Source organism: Littorina saxatilis, linkage group LG2, assembly GCF_037325665.1.
Source record: "Littorina saxatilis isolate snail1 linkage group LG2, US_GU_Lsax_2.0, whole genome shotgun sequence".
Taxonomy (NCBI): domain Eukaryota; kingdom Metazoa; phylum Mollusca; class Gastropoda; order Littorinimorpha; family Littorinidae; genus Littorina; species Littorina saxatilis.
In genome coordinates, this window is record NC_090246.1 from 65,929,902 (window position 1) to 65,937,401 (window position 7,500).

The following is a 7,500-nucleotide window of genomic DNA, read 5'->3' on the forward strand; positions in this document are numbered from 1 at the left end:
TCGATGAAGGCATTATTTGAAGCACACCGGGAAACTAAAGAAGCTTATCAAAAACAGAGTGAAAATAAGTGAAATTATCAACTACCACGAAAAGATGACTATTTTATTTTTATTTTTATTTTTTATCTAGGGGGCTAGTTATAGGTTATTTTCAGCAAACTTCTCAATGAATTCATGAAAATAGCTCATAGCTTTTATTTTCTTCGATTTGTTGAAGGTGGTCCTTATTAGGGGACACACACATACTTTGATAATTTGCTATTATTTTTTGTTTGCAGTAGAAACTCGGGGTCAACACTGCTAAAATGTAACAAATACGGCCCTAGCTGTCATATCTAGCAATTTTGGTGTGATAACAGCTTTTGCTGGGCACAGAAACGAGTCCGTTTTAAGCGGCAAATTTAGAGTGAACGCTGCCAAAAGTGACAAAAACGAGAAAAAGCCTAACGGTTTTGAGGTTTGTGTTTCTGCAACTGTTTTGACATGTGCAAGTTATCCAGAGAGAGTGAATACAGCGAATGAAACTGTTTTGAGCGCTCTAGCGCCGTTAGTTTATCAGAACAGGAGGTGGTCCATTTTAGGAGCCGGTCCATATTAGGAGCCCTTCCCCTACTAGTCACTGAGAAACATATTTGAAACCTATTGTTATTTGCTGATGTCACACTAGTCTGTCAGAAACGTAAAATCTGAAACCTACTCAAACGTGTCGATACCGTCAATCTAATACTAATCACTGAAAAACATGATATCTGAAACATAGGGGAAGGGCTCCTAATATGGACCGGCTCCTAATATGGACCACCTCCTGTTCTTGCAAACTAACGGCGCTAGAGCGCTCAAAACAATTCCGTTCGCTGTATTCACCCTCTCTGGATAACTTGCACATGTCAAAAACATTTGCAGACACACAAACCTTAAAACCGTTAGGCTTTGTCTCTGTTTTTCACTCTTGGCAGCGTTCACTCTAAATTTGCCGACTAAACCGGACTCGTTTTTGTCCACAGCCAAAGCTGTTATCACACAAAAATGCTATATATACCAGCTACGACCGTATTTTTTTCTTTTTAGCAGTTTCTACTGCAAACAAAAATAAAAGCAAAATCTCAAAGTACGTGTGTGTTGCCTAATATGAACCACCTTTAACAAATCGAAGAAAATAATTAAATCTAAAGGTTATTTTCATTAATTCATTAATAAGCTTGCTGAAAATAACCAATAACTAGCCCTCGAGATTTCAAAAAAATTTATGAAATAGTCTTATTTTCGTGGTAGTTGATAATTTCATTTATTTTCACTCTGTTTTTGATAAGTTTCTTTAGTTTCCTGGTGTGCTTCAAATACATGTAATGCTCTCATCAACCCGAAACAGATCAATCTAAAGCATATCTTAATTATTCTGACTTGCACACTAAGTTGTATCATGTTATTTTGAAGTATAGGGGGCTTTTTACAGTGATTCGTGAAGGCCTCTTCACTGGTCCATATTGGGCGCCCAGGCTCCTAATATGGACCATTTGTGATTTTTTTCTGTAAATAATTTTTGCTGAATGTCTATTAAAGCTAAATCACTCTAATTACGCCTAACGGTTAACATAAGAGAGAAGGACTACCCAACACAAAATGAAACTTCTTCGCAAGAAAACAAGCTAGTTATCAGCATGAAACAAAAAGTGGTCCATATTAGGAGCCCTACTGCTATTTGTTGATGTCATCGGCCCACTACTAATCTGTCAGAAACGTGAAATCTGAAACCTACTCTAATGTGTTGATGCCGTCAATCTGATACTAGCCACTGAGAGAGAAACATGACATCTGAAACCAACTGTAACTTGTTGAAGTCATCAGTCCACTATTAGTCACTTTAAACATAAAATCTAACATCAACTGTAATTGTTTTATGCCATCACTTCAATACTATAGTCACTTGTTTGAAGCTGTGTCTATTTCTGCATCAGTTTTGTTAATTCATGAACACAAGACTAAAATTAAAATGAATGTTGGGAGCAAACATTCTCAGCAGGGACGCATACTGTCTCCAGTTCCAGAGGTTCATAACAAGTTTGCTAAAACTGTCTTCTGTCAAAGTCAAATCCTTGGTCACTGCAGACTCAGGCACCTCATGTTCTCAAAATTCCACATTGGGGACACGCCTGTATGCCACTATGGCATCGCAGACATGACAGTGGAACACCTCCTCCAACACTGTCCAATCCACCAGAAACTACGAGCAGAAACATGGTCTGCTGACACACCAGTTCAGGAGAAGATCTTCGGCACCCTGCAGAGTCTTCGCTGTACTGCAGACTTCATCAGAAGTTCCGGAGTCCCTGTCTGAGCGATCGAGAAGAAGAAGAAGAAGAAGATGCACGAGACACTGACATGCTCAAATGATTCTATTTTCAGTATTGAACAATGCTCTGCCATGTGAAGCGATAGACATTTAAATCTGCGAAATAAGCAACTAAAGCATCAGAGTGAAAAACAGCATAAAAGTTAACAGGAAGCCATTTTCGAATTTCTGGTGCCTGTGTCCTTAGCCGTGCAACCAGACACGTATGCATGGTAATTTTACGCACACACTGGCACGCACACACACACACACATACTATGTGTGCATATATATATTAAATATATATGCACACACACACACACACACGCACACATACACACTGACACACACACACACACACACATAAGGGAAGGGCCCCTAATATGAACCACTTTTTGTTTATTGCTGATAACTAGCTTGTTTTCTTGCGAAGAAGTTTCATTTTGTGGTTGGTAGTCCTTCTCTCTTAGTTTAACCGTTAGGCCTAATTAGAGTGAAATAGCTTTGATAGACATTCAGCAAAAATTAAATACAGAAAAAAACACAAATGGTTCATTATTAGGAGCCTGGGCGCCCAATATGGACCAGTGAAGCGACCTTCACGAATCACTGTAAAAAGCCCCCTATACTTCAAAAAAACATGATACAACTTAGTGTGCAAGTCAGACTAATTCAAATATGCTTTAGATTTAGCTGTTTCAGGTTGATGAGAGCATTATTTGAAAAGAGTGAAAATAAGTGAAATTATCAACTTCCACAAAAAAAAGTCTATTTGTTATATTTTTTTGAAATCTCGAGGGCTAGTTACAGGTTATTTTCAGCAAGCTTCTTAATGAATTAATTAAAATTGCCTTTAGCTTTTATTTTCTTCGATTTGTTGAAGGTGGTCCATATTAGGGGACTCACACATACTTTGAGGTTTTGCTATTATTTTTTGTTTGCAGTAGAAACTCGGGGTAAACACTGCTAAAATGTAACAAATACGGTCTTAGCTGTCATATATAGCCATTTTTGTGTGATAAAAGCTTTGGCTGTGGACAGAAACGAGTTCATTTTAGGCGGCAAATTTAGAGTGAACGCTGCCAAAAGTGAAAAAAAAAGCCTAATGGTTTTGAGGTTTGTGTTTCTGAAACTGTTTTGACATGTGCAATTTATCCAGAGAGGGTGAATAAAGCGAATAAAATTGTTTTGAACGCTCTAGCGCCGTTAGTTTGTTAGAACAGGAGGTGGTCCATATTAGGAGCCGGTCCATATTAGGAGCCTTTCCCCTACACACACAAACACACACTCACACACACACACACACTGACACACACACACACACACTGACACACACACACACACACACACACACACACACACACACCAGGGCTGGATCAAGTATAATAGAGGGAGGTCCAGAAATGAGACAGGGGTCCAGGGGCCGCTTAGGTACAGGGTTGACGCTGAGACAATTTCCATTTCAATGGTAATTTTTGGGTCTTTCCTCGTGTCTGGCAACCAAATTGTCTCCAACGAGGTACATCAGGCCGTGGCTTTTATCTGCAGTTGCACGCAACTATATATAAACTATTCTATGTATCAATTTAAGTTATTTAACAGGATAGACCACCTTATCAAGAACTTGAACAAGTCACAGTTTTTCAAGAACAGCATTCGTGTTTTGGACGAACTTCTCTGTTGTGAGTTTGCTTAATTGGTTGACTCAAATGCCACCTCATAGTTGAAGACACAGTACCTGTTACATGGGGAATTCCCGTTGCTACACGACATTCAACCATGTGGGAAGGATATAAAATTCAATGAAATTTAAAGGCACAGTCCGTTCCATACACACGATTTGGCTCGGTATCTCAGGTCAGGTCAGGCTTTTGCTTGCGACTAGACGAATCCTTAGCGGATGATGACAATGTTCGGTTTTACTGCAGAAAAGAATTAAATGCTGCAGACACGTTGCTTCATTGAGTTTTTCTGCAATAAAACCAAATTTGTATCTCCTTTAAACAGTTTAAAATCTTGTCGGGGGAGGGGGGGGGGCGTTTTAAGATAAAAACGTACACAGTATCTGTAATATGATGTTTGTCACAAGTTCGTTTACGTCCACAAACGGGAACGAGAGAGAGAAAAAGACAGAGGGGGGAGAGTGGGAGAGATATGAAAGGCTAACTGTTCTACAGGGGGGGAGAGAAGGGAGGGAGGGGTATTTGCAAGCTTGTCAGCAGCTTCAATCTCTGATACATTAGTTACTAATAGTAATGTAACGCAGTAGTCCCCTTTGTCGCAGCAGGTGCACCGCGGAGTTGCCTATCGTGAGCAAAATATACATTCCAAAAGTTACGCAACCGATTTGTTAACCTAATTTGATAATTTGATAATATTATTGGTGGTTATTTTGTTGTCCGACCCTAGCAGCTTTTGTGTCGGTCCGAGGGGGCTCATATCATCTTTATCGACCAAGGCTCTCTCTCCCTCTAGTCTCCGAGTCTCTCTCTCCGAGTCTCTCTCTCTCTCTCTCTCTCTCTCTCTCTCTCTCTCTCTCTCTCTCTCTCTCCGAGGGCTCTCTCTCTCTCTCTCTCTCTCTCTCTCTCTCTCTCTCTCTCTCTCTCTCTCTCTCTCTCTCTCATGTTCAGGGACAGGTTGTAAGATTAGGCTTTGCCTAAAACCTCTAACCTTTGGTAATAAAGTTCGGTTCCAGTTTCTCTCTCTTCTCTTTCTCTCTTTCTCTCACACACACAAACACGCACACACACACACCATGGCACACACACACACCGTGGCTAACACACACACACACACACACACACACACACACACACACACACACATTTCAACAGACAGCCAGACGACCACGTGATACATTCGTCAAATCTTTGGAAGGTGAATGGTCCTAAAAAGGACCGGTGGTAAATGAATAATATATAATTTTAAAAGTTTGTTGTGTTGTTGGTTAGGCGGCGGCGATGTCTGAGATGTTCTCACCCACCCTCTCTTCTTCGGGTGTAGCGGCCGCCATCTGTCCGCAGCACTCGCCCTCTCCTTGCAGTGCTACAACTTGCAGAGTGTATTTTATTTCCTTTCCTTTCCTTTTTCTTTCTGGGATATTCTCTTTTCTGTGTTTCGTCCCCGTATCGTCTGCTGGGATTACTGCGTTTATGCGGCGTGACGCAGCCGCAGTGCGCTTCTGACGCCTGAAATCGTTCGTTGGCTTTTGCCTTCTTCTACTTCTTCTTCCTCCTGCTTTTCTTCCTCCTCCTTTTCTCCCTCCTCCTTTTCTCCCTCCTCCTCTTCTCCCTCCTGGTGCACCTCGTCTTCTGATCTTACAGACTGTGCGTCTAGACCTCCTCCCAGTTCTTCCCTGTCGCCTCGGACCACGCATTATACGAGTCCCTCTTGTTACGCGCCGCCCACGGCCAGTTTTCTTGGCTCTTTTCGTGCGACATCGGCAACGCTGTGGGGCGATGGGGCGCATGACGAAGCGTTTGACATGGCCGGCCTGCTTGTTCAAGATGCCTTCGTTAAATGCTCGCTTTATCTGTCGCCTCAGTTCCGCGACAGAAACGTTACAAGCATCGTCACAGTCTTGGCACTGGTCGCGAAGAACGTTGCAGATGGCGTGAAGCGTGGAGCCCGATTTCTCCCCCAAGGCCACGACGGCCGTGACGATTTGAGAGGCGTCGAAATGATGGCGGTGGCCGCGGAGTGTACTGCAACGCCGACGAAGACACGACTGTGACACGTGATCTGGAAAAACCTGGTCGTCTGCCGCGTTCTCTTCTCCTTCTTCCTCCTCCTCTTCCGCCTGCATCATGATCGTCGGGACATCAGCCATGTTTGCTATTCACCAACCGGCGCTAGACTCCAGCGGTCATCCTCCTGTTTTGGTGCCAGCTGCTATAGCGACGCGCATGCGTTGCTGAATTATCGCGGGATCTCGTGAATGCACAGGTGGAAAAAAAATGCAATGAAAGTAATATAGCAAGAGAACTTTTCATTGTTATTTATTTGTAGGCTATCACCTCACCTGGAGTCACACATTTTTAAAATAATATCGGAAACACTACGAGTTGGTTGTTATAATGAGCAGCGTTTCTGTCATCTTTCATTGTGGGCATGGTTACATAACTGGCAAGAGCAACCATTCGAGCACGTAACGATACATTCACTAGAACGTCGACCTGGCTGTCACTGTTTCACGGAGAAGCTCTCAGAGTAGAAAGACACTCGCGCATTTGTCACTGGGAAGGTTTATAAATTTTTTCTTGGGTCTAAAAAGTCGAACAGTGCTTGACAGGCATCCTTTTACGAACACACGTGGTGTGACGACATATTGAGTGAGATCACCATAAACTTGACGTCATTTTGCCATCAGACGACGTCATACCAAAATATCTCTTTTTTCTCTTTCTGCGTGACAAAATCATCATGGATTATTACTGGGTGCAAGTTTTGCATCCAAGACTTCAAGATAGATTCTGCTGCACGATTCAAAATTCTTTCTATTCTTCTTCGTGTCAGTCCTCAGTGGCAACGAAACACTTTCGACCAATGGCCACGAGAGACTATGCCTACCTGAACTCCAGTGGCAACCTCGTGGAAACGTGACCGGCGCACTGGCAGTCAGAGGCAAACGTCCGAACAGCGCGGCCATGCTACTACCGCGCCTATCGTCCACCCTCCACGTTTGCCTAGCCGTTGACGGTTAAACGCTCGCAAAAGAAAGGGTTGGCTCGGGTTTCCAACCGTCTGCAGACGAGGTTGGCATAGCCGGCCAAAAAGCTAATAATGGAAACAGGGATGGCTGCTTGGACAGACAGGTCGAGAAAGATGCGCCTCAAGGAGGCTGAGCTGGTCAACGTTCTGATCGACATGTGCGATAAGAACGGTTCCTCACCCTCCAAAATCGGCGAGGCTTTTACGCGGCGTTGCGGCAGCCATATGACCATCTCCAAATCCAGCATCAAGCGCGCCTTGCAGCGAGCCGTTCAGGCGGGTCGAGTGCAGAAGCCTCGTGGGGGAAGCAACCACCGCTTCAGGCTGACTCCAAGCATGATGCGATTCCCCTCCCGCCACGGACGAAAAGGGCGGAGCAAAGGTCGAAAACTAAGCAAACGGGGACGTAAAAAGAATAAAAAGAAGAAGAGTAAGCGGAGGAAAAAAAGCAAGAAAGGTCG